Here is a 12,269-nt window from a genome sequence, read left to right on the forward strand (position 1 = left end):
GGACTTGAATCAGACCAGCTCTGTGGAAATATTGCACTGTTGCCTGTATATGCATCATGGAAAGTTGTAAAGTCTGATATACAGTTGCAGATGACTAGTCCAAAGGCATAGATAAAGCGATTGCAACTATTATAGGGCTTGTTGCAATCTTTTATCACATTGGAGATGTGACTTAGACAGGTCTTGGACCATGTTAAAAAGAAACACCTAGGCAGCAGCATTTCTAGTGATATACTAGTCAGCATGGCCACTGTAATGTATTAGTGGGCCCATTGCAAGGATTACATTAGTAGGCCACACACAAAACCAACTGGACTGGGTCAGTGTTGGCCTAATTTTATAGCTATTGTGGCAAGAGCCCGCTACTGCAGAAGCACATGCGAACAACTTCTTCCTTTTTATGTAGCTTTATTGTCAGGATGGCAAATGTTTTTGACACCATATATTTTCACAGCAATTATGGAGACCCTAAACGCTAGCTATACATAGACCAGCTCTCTCTCAGGACCAGCCAGCTTACCCAGCGTTGGTCTCTGTGCACATATGATACAAACAAGCTTTTATACCTGATACTCCTCCCCCAGCCTTAGCTTGATGGACAGGTGACACATCCACCTTCTCTTTAAAAGGAAACGCCCCATCACTGGCTCTGTTTGCACTAAACAGACACACCCTGTCTGTTTGCTGAGAGGAAGGATTTCTCTATCATGTAAGTTAACCAAACTTAAACTATTGTTTGTTACACATAAGTCATCACTCTAGGTGCATTACTGCACAAATGTTTTACTCTACTTCCATGCTTTCTCTGCATATTGCCAGCTAAATGCCTCCCTTTGTTACATATCCCTCCCCCTAGTGTCTCCAAGTAGGGGGATGCGGACTTCGCGAGGAGCGCATATTTTCGTGACAACGCATCTGCATTTTTGTGTAGAATCCCAGGTGTATGTTCTACTGAGAATTTGAAAGGTTATAGTTCCAAGAACCAACGGGTTACCTTGGCATTTACCTCCCGGTTGTTCTGCATCCATCGCAATGGTGCATGATCTGTTATTAAGGTAAACTCTCTGCCTAGGAGATAATAGCGCAGAGCTTCTGTAGCCCATTTTATGGCGAGACATTCTTTCTCCACAGTGGCATATTTTTGTTGCCTTGGAAGCAACTTCCGACTTAGGTACAGGACAGGATTTTCTACTCCATTCTTCTCCTGTGACAAGACTGCACCTAAGCCAACACCAGAAGCATCAGTGACAAGACTGCACCTAAGCCAACACCAGAAGCATCAGTTTGGAGGAAGAACCTCCGGGTAAAATCAGGTGCTTGTAGAACTGGGGAGGAACAAAGAGCTAACCGAAGATCCGACCAGGCGGTTTCTGCAGAATCAGACCAGATTAATCTATCTGGACAACTTTTTTTTAACATGTCCGTAAGTGGAGCAGCTCTAGTGGCGAAGTGGCTTACAAACCGCCTGTAGTAACCTACTAAGCCAGTGATGGCTAACCTGTGACACTCCAGGTGTTGTGAAACTACAAGCCCCAGCATGCTTTGCCAGTAGATAACTAGTTGATAGCTGGCAGAGCATGCTGGGACTTGTAGTTTCACAACACCTGGAGTGTCACAGGTTAGCCATCAGTGTACTAAGCCTAAAAAGGTTCTTAACTGCGACTTTTTTTCTGGTCTTGCCCAATTTTTGACTGCCTCCACTTTGTCTAGCTGGGGTTTTACATGCCCTCGACCAACAACGTACCCCAAATATTTAGCTTCTCTCATGGCTATGGCACATTTCTCTGGGTTAGCTGTTAACCCTGCTGACCTTAATAAAGCTAAGAGCGCCTCAACTTTGGCTAAATGTGATCCCCAGTCTGGGGTATAAATCACTATATCGTCCAAGTAAGCGGCTGCATAAGCTGTGTGAGGTCGTAGCAATTTATTCATGGCCCTTTGGAAGGTGGCAGGTGCCCCATGCAGCCCAAAGGGAAATACTTTATATTGATAGAGATCATCAGGGGTGGAAAATGCAGTCTTTGGCTTGGCCGTGGAAGTCAGGGGAACTTGCCAATAACCCTTTGTTAGATCAAGGGTTGTTAAATAATTGCTACCAGCAAGATTTTCCACTAGTGGCATCGGATAGGCATCAAACTGCGACATACTGTTTAGGCGCCTAAAGTCATTGCAGAACCTAATTGTCCCATTGGATTTCGGGACAAGCACAATGGGACTATTCCACTCACTAGTGGACTCTTCAATCACATCTAAATGGAGCATCTTCTCGACCTCCTTTCTCACGCCCACCCGTCTGGCTTCTGGAATACGATACAGCTTTTGCTTTACAATGACTCCTGGTGCAGTGATAATGTCGTGTTCGATTAAGGTAGTGCGCCCAGGAATGGAAGAGAAGACATCCCTGTTCCGGCGAATCATTTCTTTAGTCTGTTGTCTCTGATGAATGGACAAAGCTGGCTCTATGGGCACTACAGACTTTTCAATGGCAGTACTCACTACCTGAGGAGAGGTTTCCTCATCATGCCAAGGATTAAGGAGGTTAACATGATATATTTGCTCCTCCCTTCTCCTACCTAACTGGCAGACTCTGTAATTGACAGGACCGACAGCCTCTAGAACTTCATATGGACCCTACCAATGGGCGAAAAGTTTGCTTTCCTGGGTGGGAACCAGGACTAGGACCTGGTCCCCAGGCTTGAAAGATCGAACAACAGCACTTTTATCATAACTTTTTCTCTGTCGTTCCTGAGCCTCTTTTACATGTTGCTGCACAATGGGCCCTATCTTTCCTAGCCTCTCATACATTTGGGACACAATTGGACCAGATTTGGTTCCATGGGACCTTGCTGCTCCCACCCTTCTTTTAACATATCCAAGATACCCCTGGGCTGTCTCCTAAACAATAACTCAAAGGGACTAAACCCTGTTGAAGCTTGAGGTACCTCACGGATGACAAACATCAAATAGGGAATAAGAGTGTCCCAATCTTTTTTTTCTTGAGCCACTGCTTTTCTGAGCATATGCTTAAATGTGCGGTTAAAGCGTTCCACCAAGCCATCTGTTTGTGGATGGAATACAGAGGTGTGAAGCTCCGTAACCCCTAGCAACTGGCACATGTCCTTCATCAGTTTAGACATGAATGGAGTACCCTGATCTGTGAGAATTTCTTTGGGTATTCCCAAACGTGTAAACATCAATACCAGTTCTCTAGCTATGGTGCTGGACTTTATGTTTCGTAGGGGAATTGCCTCTGGATACCTGGTTGCATAGTCAAGCACCACTAGTATATATTGGTGCCCACGTGCAGATTTTTCCAGTGGCCCCACAAGGTCCATAGCTATCCGTTCAAAGGGAACTTGTACTATTGGTTTTGGAACGAGAGGTGCCCTGTACATGGGTTTGGGAGAGGTTCTCTGACAAATGGGACAGGAGCGGCAATACTTTTTCACTGCCATGTGTACCCCGGGCCAGTAAAACCTAAGCAGAACTCGTTCCTGTGTTTTATCCTCCCCTAGGTGTCCCCCACAGACTTGTGTGTGTGCTGCTTTTAACACTAGGGTTACATGGACCTGAGGAACCATTAATTGTTCTACTTTTTCCCCCTGCACATTAGCAACTCTATACAGGAAATTATTTTTAACAATAAAATATTGCATACCTTCTGCAGGCTGTGCGGCTTTCGCTACCCCATTTACCTCAGTCACACTTTTAAAGGCATGTTCCAAAGTGGCATCATTAAGTTGGTCTCGAGCAAAGTCCTGCAGAGGAAACAAAATTGGTATTGCGGACCAGTCCGTATCCTTACTGACAGGCGGGGTGGGCTCATCTGCGACATCACCGACCAATGCTAGTTTGGACTGTCCATGTTTCCCCGCAGGTGGATGCTTTTGTGGAACTCCTGCTGTGACTCCCAGGATGGCATTCCGGTTTGGCGGTTCCCAAAGGTCGATGTCCAGATGTTGTGGATTCTTAGGCGGTTCCTTTAAGACCGGGCTTCCGACCGTTGCATCAGTTGCCGGCATGTCCGGCCAGATCCGCTCACCGAGGACATCATTAAACAGTGGGAAGTCTCGCCCCAAAATGAGTGGATATGGGAGTTTAGGTGCTATGGCAGCTACCACCATAACAGTTTTGTCTTTGAGTGTGACTGGTAGTATTGTTCTTTCATACTCCTCTGTCGTGCCATGTACGCAAAGAACCTTCACCTTCGGCAACCGAGAAGTTATGGTTTCGGGTAAGGCAGAGCTGGAAACCAATGAGAGTTCACTCCCCGAGTCAACCAAGGCCAGAACAAGGTTTTGGTTGATTAGCACATTCACCCGCAACAAACAAGGACTTCCTGATGTGGGACTCATGGTAAAACAGTTTGGAAAAGCAGGCTCAATATGTGCCACGGAACAGTCCATGGGTTCTGGTAGTTTAGGACACTCTGCCTTAAAGTGGCCTGGTTCACCACATTCAAAACACTTCAGATTAGACGGCTTTGCACCTGGCCCTCTGTCCGTAGCAGTTTTGCCATTGGGCCCTGTAGCAAGGATTGTCAAACCTGGCTTTTGGCGTGGCAGCGGCTTTGGCACAGATGCAGGTTCTTTAGTCATTTGCTGTAGCGCACAAAACCTTTCTATCATGGTGGCAAGCTCTTCATAAGTTTGTGGGTCTGATTGCAGAACCCACCTTTGCAAATCGCGGTTCAGCCCCCGGATGCAGTGATCTCTCGCCAGAACTTCAATAATCCAAGAAGGCGAATTCTCCTCAGGCTGCAGCCATTTCTTTAAAACTTTAGAAAGCTCAGCCACTTGCGCTCTGACCGGTTTTTCTTTATCATGGCACCATTGGTGAAAGCGCTGGGCTCGGCCTGGCCCGGAATCTCCAATGCGAGCCAGTATCTCAGACTTTAGGCACAAATAATCAGAGGCCCATTCCTCATCTAGATTCATATACGCTCGCTGAGCTTCACCAGTCAGATATGGCGCCAGCCTCTCAGCTCAATCTTTAGGAGGCCATTTTGCCCTTTTTGCAAGTCTCTTAAAGGACACGAGATATGCTTCTATGTCATCACCTGGCGACATTTTCTGGAGAACAGGACCAAGTGGTTCATTTCTTTCATGTCTCACCTGGCTTAACTCTTCTCTTAAGAGCCTTGTGTTTTCCACCTGTGCCTCGGCAACTCGTAGCATCTGAGCTTGCTGCTGTTGGTGCGCAGCGGCCACATTCACAAGGGTTCTCAGTACCTCCTCCATGTTGATGTCTGCGTGGGTTGGGTAGTGGAAACTTGCTTCCCGGAGTATCCCACTCCTGACACCACTTGTGGCAAGAGCCCGCTACTGCAGAAGCACACGCGAACAACTTCTTCCTTTTTATGTAGCTTTTTTGTCAGGATGGTAAATGTTTTTGACACCGTATATTTTCACAGCAATTATGGAGACCCTAAACGCTAGCTATACATAGACCAGCTCTCTCTCAGGACCAGCCAGCTTACCCAGCGTTGGTCTCCGTGCACATATGATACAAACAAGCTTTTATACCTGATACTCCTCCCCCAGCCTTAGCTTGATGGACAGGTGACACACCCACCTTCTCTTTAAAAGGAAATGCCCCATGACTGGCTCTGTTTGCACTAAACAGACACACCCTGTCTGTTTGCTGTGAGGAAGCTTTTCTCTATCATGTAAGTTAACCAAACTTAAACTATTGTTTGTTACACCTAAGTCATTAATCTAGGTGCATTACTGCATAAATGTTTTACTCTACTTCCATGCTTTCTCTGCATATTGCCAGCTAAATGCCTCCCTTTGTTACACTATGTATGCTTCAGAATAAAAACTATTGGATTGCAATTGATTATTTGTTTTATTGAACATACGAGATGTAAGGATGACCTTGGTAAAGCAACTAAAAGAACAGTTTGCTCTCCTTGCAACAAATGGTTTCTTGTCTTCCTAGGACTTCAAGCGGCTGAGAACAAATCTGTATTAGATTCTTTCCTATCACATCTATAAAACGAGGAAGTTTATTTGTTGGCCACCTGTCTTGGTGAGCCCAGGGGAAGTGCCCTTTTGGTTCTTTATTAAAATGATCCTGCTAACTAGAAGAGTAACGTGCCTGATAGTATTAAATTAATTAATTCTTAATATTATCAAAATGATCAATTGCTACAGGACAGGAAGTGAACAGGTGGTTGTGAGGGCAAATGAAGAGACATTTGAATTGATTTTTTCCCGTTCTTTATAAAGTCCTCTGGCGGGTTTGTCCTCTGTCAGTGGCACTTCTAATTAGAGATGGGCGGGCTCGGATCCCCGAGATCCGAACCCGCCCGATCTTCACCTTTCCGAGTACCGAGTACTCGGACGTCCGTTCAGATTTTAAATCGAGGCAAAACGTCATCGTGACGTCATCGGATCTCAGAGCTCGGTTCTCGCGATATTTGAAATGCATAGAGCAGGGACAGAGCAATTATTCTATACATTATTCTTTCAATTATTCTTGAAATTCTGCTACCAATTCTTCTAGCGATTGTTAGAGCAGGAAGAGAGGAGGATAGAGGAGACATTTTTTTGAATATTTTGCACTACAAGTGCTTTGGGGTGTCCCATATACCCCAGTGTGAAACAACAATTTTTCTGGCTGCAAAAAGTCCCTACCCCCCTTCTTCTCTATACTCAATGCGGCTGCAAGACTCATCTTCCTCTCACGCCGCTCCTCCTCTGCCTCCCCTCTCTGCCTTGCCTTACACTGGCTCCCCGTCCCCTACAGAACTCTTTTCAAACTCCTCACAACCACTTAGGCTCTCTCCCACTCAACTGCCCCTTATATCTCAAACCTCCTCTCCATTCACACTCCTGCCCACTCCCTGCGCTCGGCCAATGGCCGCCGCCTCTCCTCCACTCTGATCACCTCTTCCCATTCCAGAATCCAAGACTTTTCCCGCGCAGCCCCCCTTCTCTGGAACGACCTCCCTTGTTTTATCCCTCTCTCTCCTACTCTGTGCTCCTTCAAACGTCCACTCAAAACTCACCTCTTCTTCAAAGCCTACCAACCATCCACTTAACCCCCATCTCCTCCCTTCAGCTCGTCCTCCCTTTTCTCCCCTTGCCTCAACTGGCTATTCTTGTGCCTAGTCTGTTTACCCTCCCTTAGGATGTAAGCTCGCATGAGCAGGGCCCTCTTCCCTCCTGTCTCCTCACCTATTCTTCTGCTCCGTTGTAGCCTGCCTGGAGTTTCTGAAGTATTGGTACTTTTTGTTCATTGTTCTGTATGGTTTCACCCCTGTATAGTCTACTGTTCGTACTGTGTGCAGCGCTGCAGAAACCTTGTGGCGCCTAACAAATAAATGATAATAATAATAATAATAATAATATCTAGCAGCACTATCTATTGAATATTTTGCACTTCAAGTGCTTTGGGGTGTCTCATATTCCCCAGTGTGAAACAATAATTTTTCTGGCTGCAAAAAGTCATATCTAGCAGCAGTATCTATTGAAGATTTTGCACGTCAAGTGCTTTGGCCTCATTAAAATGGATTCAAAGCAGTCCACATATGAGCAGGATCAGCAAGCAGGTGCTGGCACCAGTCCTGATGGTAGTGTTCCCAGTATGTCATCTGGTAAAGCCTATGTGAAAGTACATAGTCTTTTTAAATCAGGGAAAAAAACACACCCAAAATGTATTTTTGCCATGTTAAAGCGTAAAAGAAGTGTAACTGAGGAAAAGTTGACTGCCGATAAAAAAAAAAATTGCCAACATGCCATTCTACACACGCAGTGACAAAGAAAGAATGAGGCCTTCGCCTTTCTCTATTAGTGGCAGATCCAAAAATGTTACTGAGCCTTCTTCTTGTACGGTCACTCGTGACCAAGCAAGACCAAGTAATTTGGAATCTAAAAGTGGTGCACAACTACTGTTACGCGTGAAAGCCGAGCTGCAAGAAAACAGTAAGGCATTAGAGGATAATGAATGCTCTGAATCAGAAATGACACCAATCTGTGTGGAAAGTCCATCCACCAGTGGTATGTGTAATCGTAAGCATTCTGTTAGTGTACTCATAAAGAAGGGCCCTTTCAGCAGTTCTGCTGATGTGTGCCTGAACAGCCCGAGTGTAGCCGGTGATACACCAATTGAGGATGCCACTTTGGAATTAGAAGAGGATGAGGGGGAGATTTGTGTAGGCGACGAGGGCGCTAATGAGGATGTTGATGAGGATGATGCAGACAGATACCAAACTGCCTTTCTCAATTTCTATTTATATTCTACAGTCTATAACGGTTGAATAGTTTTCTATTTTACTACTATTGGAGAGCGGGTCTGATACAGACTGCCACCAAACTGCCTTTGTCCATTTCTATTTCTATTCTACAGTCTATAACGGCTGAATAGTTTTCTATTTTACTACTATTGGAGAGCGGGTCTGATGCAGACAGATACCAAACTGCCTTTGTCCATTTCTATTTATATTGTACAGTCTATACCAGCTGAATTTTTTCTATTTAACTACAAGTGGAGGGTGTAATATACAAACAGATACCAAACTACCTTTGTCCATTTCTATTTTATTGTTCAGTCTATGCTGGCTGCTTTTTTTCTATTTAACTACAAGTGGAGGGGGGGCCTATAGAGACTGACACCAAACTGCCTTTGGCCATTTCAATTTTACGTACAGTCAATGCAGGCTGATTTTTTTCTATTTAAGTACAAGTGAAGGGTGTAATATACACCCAAAGACGATGGCTCCATTGCTAAGAATTACAGATGGAGACAAAGACAAGCAGGCTTGTCTGTATAATTTGCAGTCAAGTGTTAGAATTAAGGATGCCCTACCAGGGATTAAACTGTTTTTTTCATAATTTTAGCTTTAGAATTACCTCACTTATCCAAGAAACAGATGGAGCACTAAATTAGGTTATTTTAGACCAATTTTTTTTAAAAAAAAAATAGCAAAGCAAAACAAAACCAAACAAAGCCAAAACCAAAACCAAAACACGTAAGGGCGGTTTTTGCCAAAACCAAAACACGAAGGTAATCCAGATCCAAAACCAAAACCAAAACCAAAACACGGGGGTCAGTGACCATCTCTAATTTGAATAGAATTCTACCCCAATCACCGTTTATAAATAGTCCAATAATCTCTCTCTCTCTCTCTCTCTCTCTCTCTCTCTCTCTCTCTTTCTCTCTGTCTCAAACCAAACAAAAACTCAAACCAAACAATATTGACTTCATATAAAACCAATATATTTATTAATAATTAGAGATTTAATAATTCTTATTATATAATATTATTATAATTTATTTATAGTGCGCCTACTTGTTGCTCAGTGCTGTACATTGAGGGGATCATGACATAAGCAATTACATACAAAGACATGAAACGAAAAAATATGGCCTTTAAAATCTAAGGGGCACAGTCAATTAGGTTTGCGGTCCACGATTACTCGTGGCTGCGCGTGTGAAGTGACAATACAGTACCGCAACCATCAATGTCATCAGTGGGCACCGAACCCTCCATCACTCCTAGCATAGATGGGCTGCCTTCAGCTGCACACTATGTACCTATGCCTGGCGGCCGAGAGGCAGGCAGAGGACGTTGCCTTGCCCCTCTGATTTTATTTAAAACACAATTGGAGCTCCCAGAAAGAATTCTCTTTCTGCCTCTCGCCTCCCCGCTGGATCCGCCACTTGTATAGTCACACAAATGGTTCAGTTCACCTGAGTTTTACAAACTGTGTTTCAGAGTGAGTTCCAGATATACTTTATAGAGGTGGGAAATTAGAGAATTACATGACAAAATCCTTTCCTCTCAGGTATAGCTCTACCTCTGTTCCAAGGGAGCATTTAACAATCAGAACAATAAAATATCAAATGGACTATATCAGGGTTCAGGAAACTTTTTTACCTTTTAGCCTTAAATATATTTAGATACACCGACGTTACCCCTTTGATTTGAAAGGAAGGAAATCATATATTATTATTTATTGGAATTCAAAATTTTATTGAATCTATTCAAAATTTCTTTGAAAAGTTCAACTTCAAAACTTCAGGTTTTGGAGAAATGATGTTGCTTCTTGCTTCATTTTTTATACGAGAGCATCAATAATGGGGCATTTTAATGTCAGAGCAATTTGGAAAGTCTTCAGCATCCAATCGATTTCTCTGCTTTGTTTTCATGTTGGTTAGAGTGGAAAATCCTTGTTCGCAAAGGTAGGTTGTTGCAAAAGGCAGCAACATTTTGACTGCCTCCTCATGTGCAATTTTGAATGCCTTTGCAGCTGTTAACATCCAAAAATATGACAGATCTGCTTTGATTTCAAATGCAATACGTGCTTCATTATTGCATCGAAGCTCAAGAAGTGCCTCTGCCAACCCTTGAGGCTCTTCTGGTACAACAGCAATTTCACATTTAAAGGGATCTACAATCCAACTGACAGCATGTGAATCGGCAAGAATTTTACCCCTAGGAATTTCATTTTTACCCCATTTGGGGTAATTTACCCCTGTTCCCTGACCACTGTTTTAGACAGTTAATTGAGGTCCTGTGTCACCGTTACCAAATTCCATCTCGGCACCATATTACTAGACAAGAAACTGGGAAAATTAAGATTATATGACTGTGACAACCCACTAAGTTGGTTAATTGCCTTAAGCAGCAGGAACTGCAACAGCATCTAACAAACAACACCAGATTTTTCAGAGGCAGGCTACTCTGTATATCACATATCACCTGATTCTCTAAGAGGCATACCACTGACAACCTATTTGATGGGATTGCAACATGTATAATTCTGCTTGGACTCTCCTGAGGACATGTGATTTCTGATAACGTAACCAATATTGTTAGAGCATTACAGCAGGCAGAATTCCATCACAATCCCTGTTTTGCTCACACAATCAACTTGGTGGTACAGAACTTTTTAAAAAATGACAGAGACATACAGGAGATGCTGTCTGTGTCCCGAAATAGTTTGGGTAATTTTCGGCATTCTGAAACAGCATGTAGGAGATAGCAACAGCTGCAAGGAGAATAATGTTTGATTGTGAATGTACTTTAGCCCAGCGTAGTGGAGAATACTTTCCATGTTGTGCAAGGTGCTGAAACCTCTCGAAGTCTTCACCTGTGAAGTGAGTTCAGACATGTGAGTCAAGTGATTCCCCTAATTAGACATTTGGAAAAGCAGCAAAAGATATTAAAAGAGGAGATGAAACAAAGCAATTCCGCTAACTATGTCTGACTTATAGATCAAGCACTTTATTTGCTTCACCAGGATCCAAGAATTATCAACATCTTGAAAATAGATCACTGCATTTTGGCAACTGTGCTTGATCCTAGGTTAAGGACCTGTGTCTTCTCTTTCTTTCTAACTGACCCAGACCTCAAGACATGCAATGAGCTCCTGGTCAGCAAGCTGACAGCACAAGTTGTACATGACATGACAACATCTTCTCCTTCAGTTTCTCTAGCAACTGTTGCTAGGAAAAAACTTAGCTATCCCAAGACACCCATTGGTGATGCAGATGAGTTAGCACAACATTTTGACATCTAGGCTGGCCTAAAAGAAATCGCCCAAAAATTGTGACAGCTCTGCCGTAAAACGAACTACAAATTCCATGAGGAAGACTATTACCGGCAATTACATAAAAGTACAGAGACTTCTGTAATGGTGTATTCAGCAGGGATACATTAATATTGTGTGAGGATGATGTATGGTATGCTTGTTAATAGTTTGGGTAGAATGGCATGTTGGCAAATTTATGTTTTTCTACAGTATACTTTCCCTTTAATAGAGTGGTGTTTTTTCTTTACCAATGTAAAAGCTTGTTATTTGGATTTCAGTTCCCCTTAAACTCACTATGCCCTTGAGCATAGGCTTTAGTAGATGACGTATAAGGACTAGTATCATCAAGACTGGTGCCAGCAGCTGGTTGCCATATTGATGGCGCTGAGCTATGGCACTGGAGACTGACAATAACTCTGCTACCCCTTCAGTTTCTGTGTGAGCAATGGTACTGAGCAAAGGCACTGAGACTGGAGAGTGACAAAAACACTGCCACGCCTTCTGTTTCTGTGTGAGCAATGGAAGAGACAAGAGAGTGACAAGAGCACTGCTACCCATTCTGTTTCTGTGTGAGCAATGGCACTGAGACTGTAGAGTGACAAGAATACTGCTACCCATTCTGTATCTGTGTGAGCAATGGCACTGGAGACTGGAGAGTGACAAGTACACTGTTACCCATTCAATTTCTGTATGAGCAATGGTACACAGCAATAGCACTGGAGACTG

Source organism: Mixophyes fleayi, chromosome 1 (genome assembly GCF_038048845.1).
Source record: "Mixophyes fleayi isolate aMixFle1 chromosome 1, aMixFle1.hap1, whole genome shotgun sequence".
Lineage (NCBI taxonomy): Eukaryota > Metazoa > Chordata > Amphibia > Anura > Limnodynastidae > Mixophyes > Mixophyes fleayi.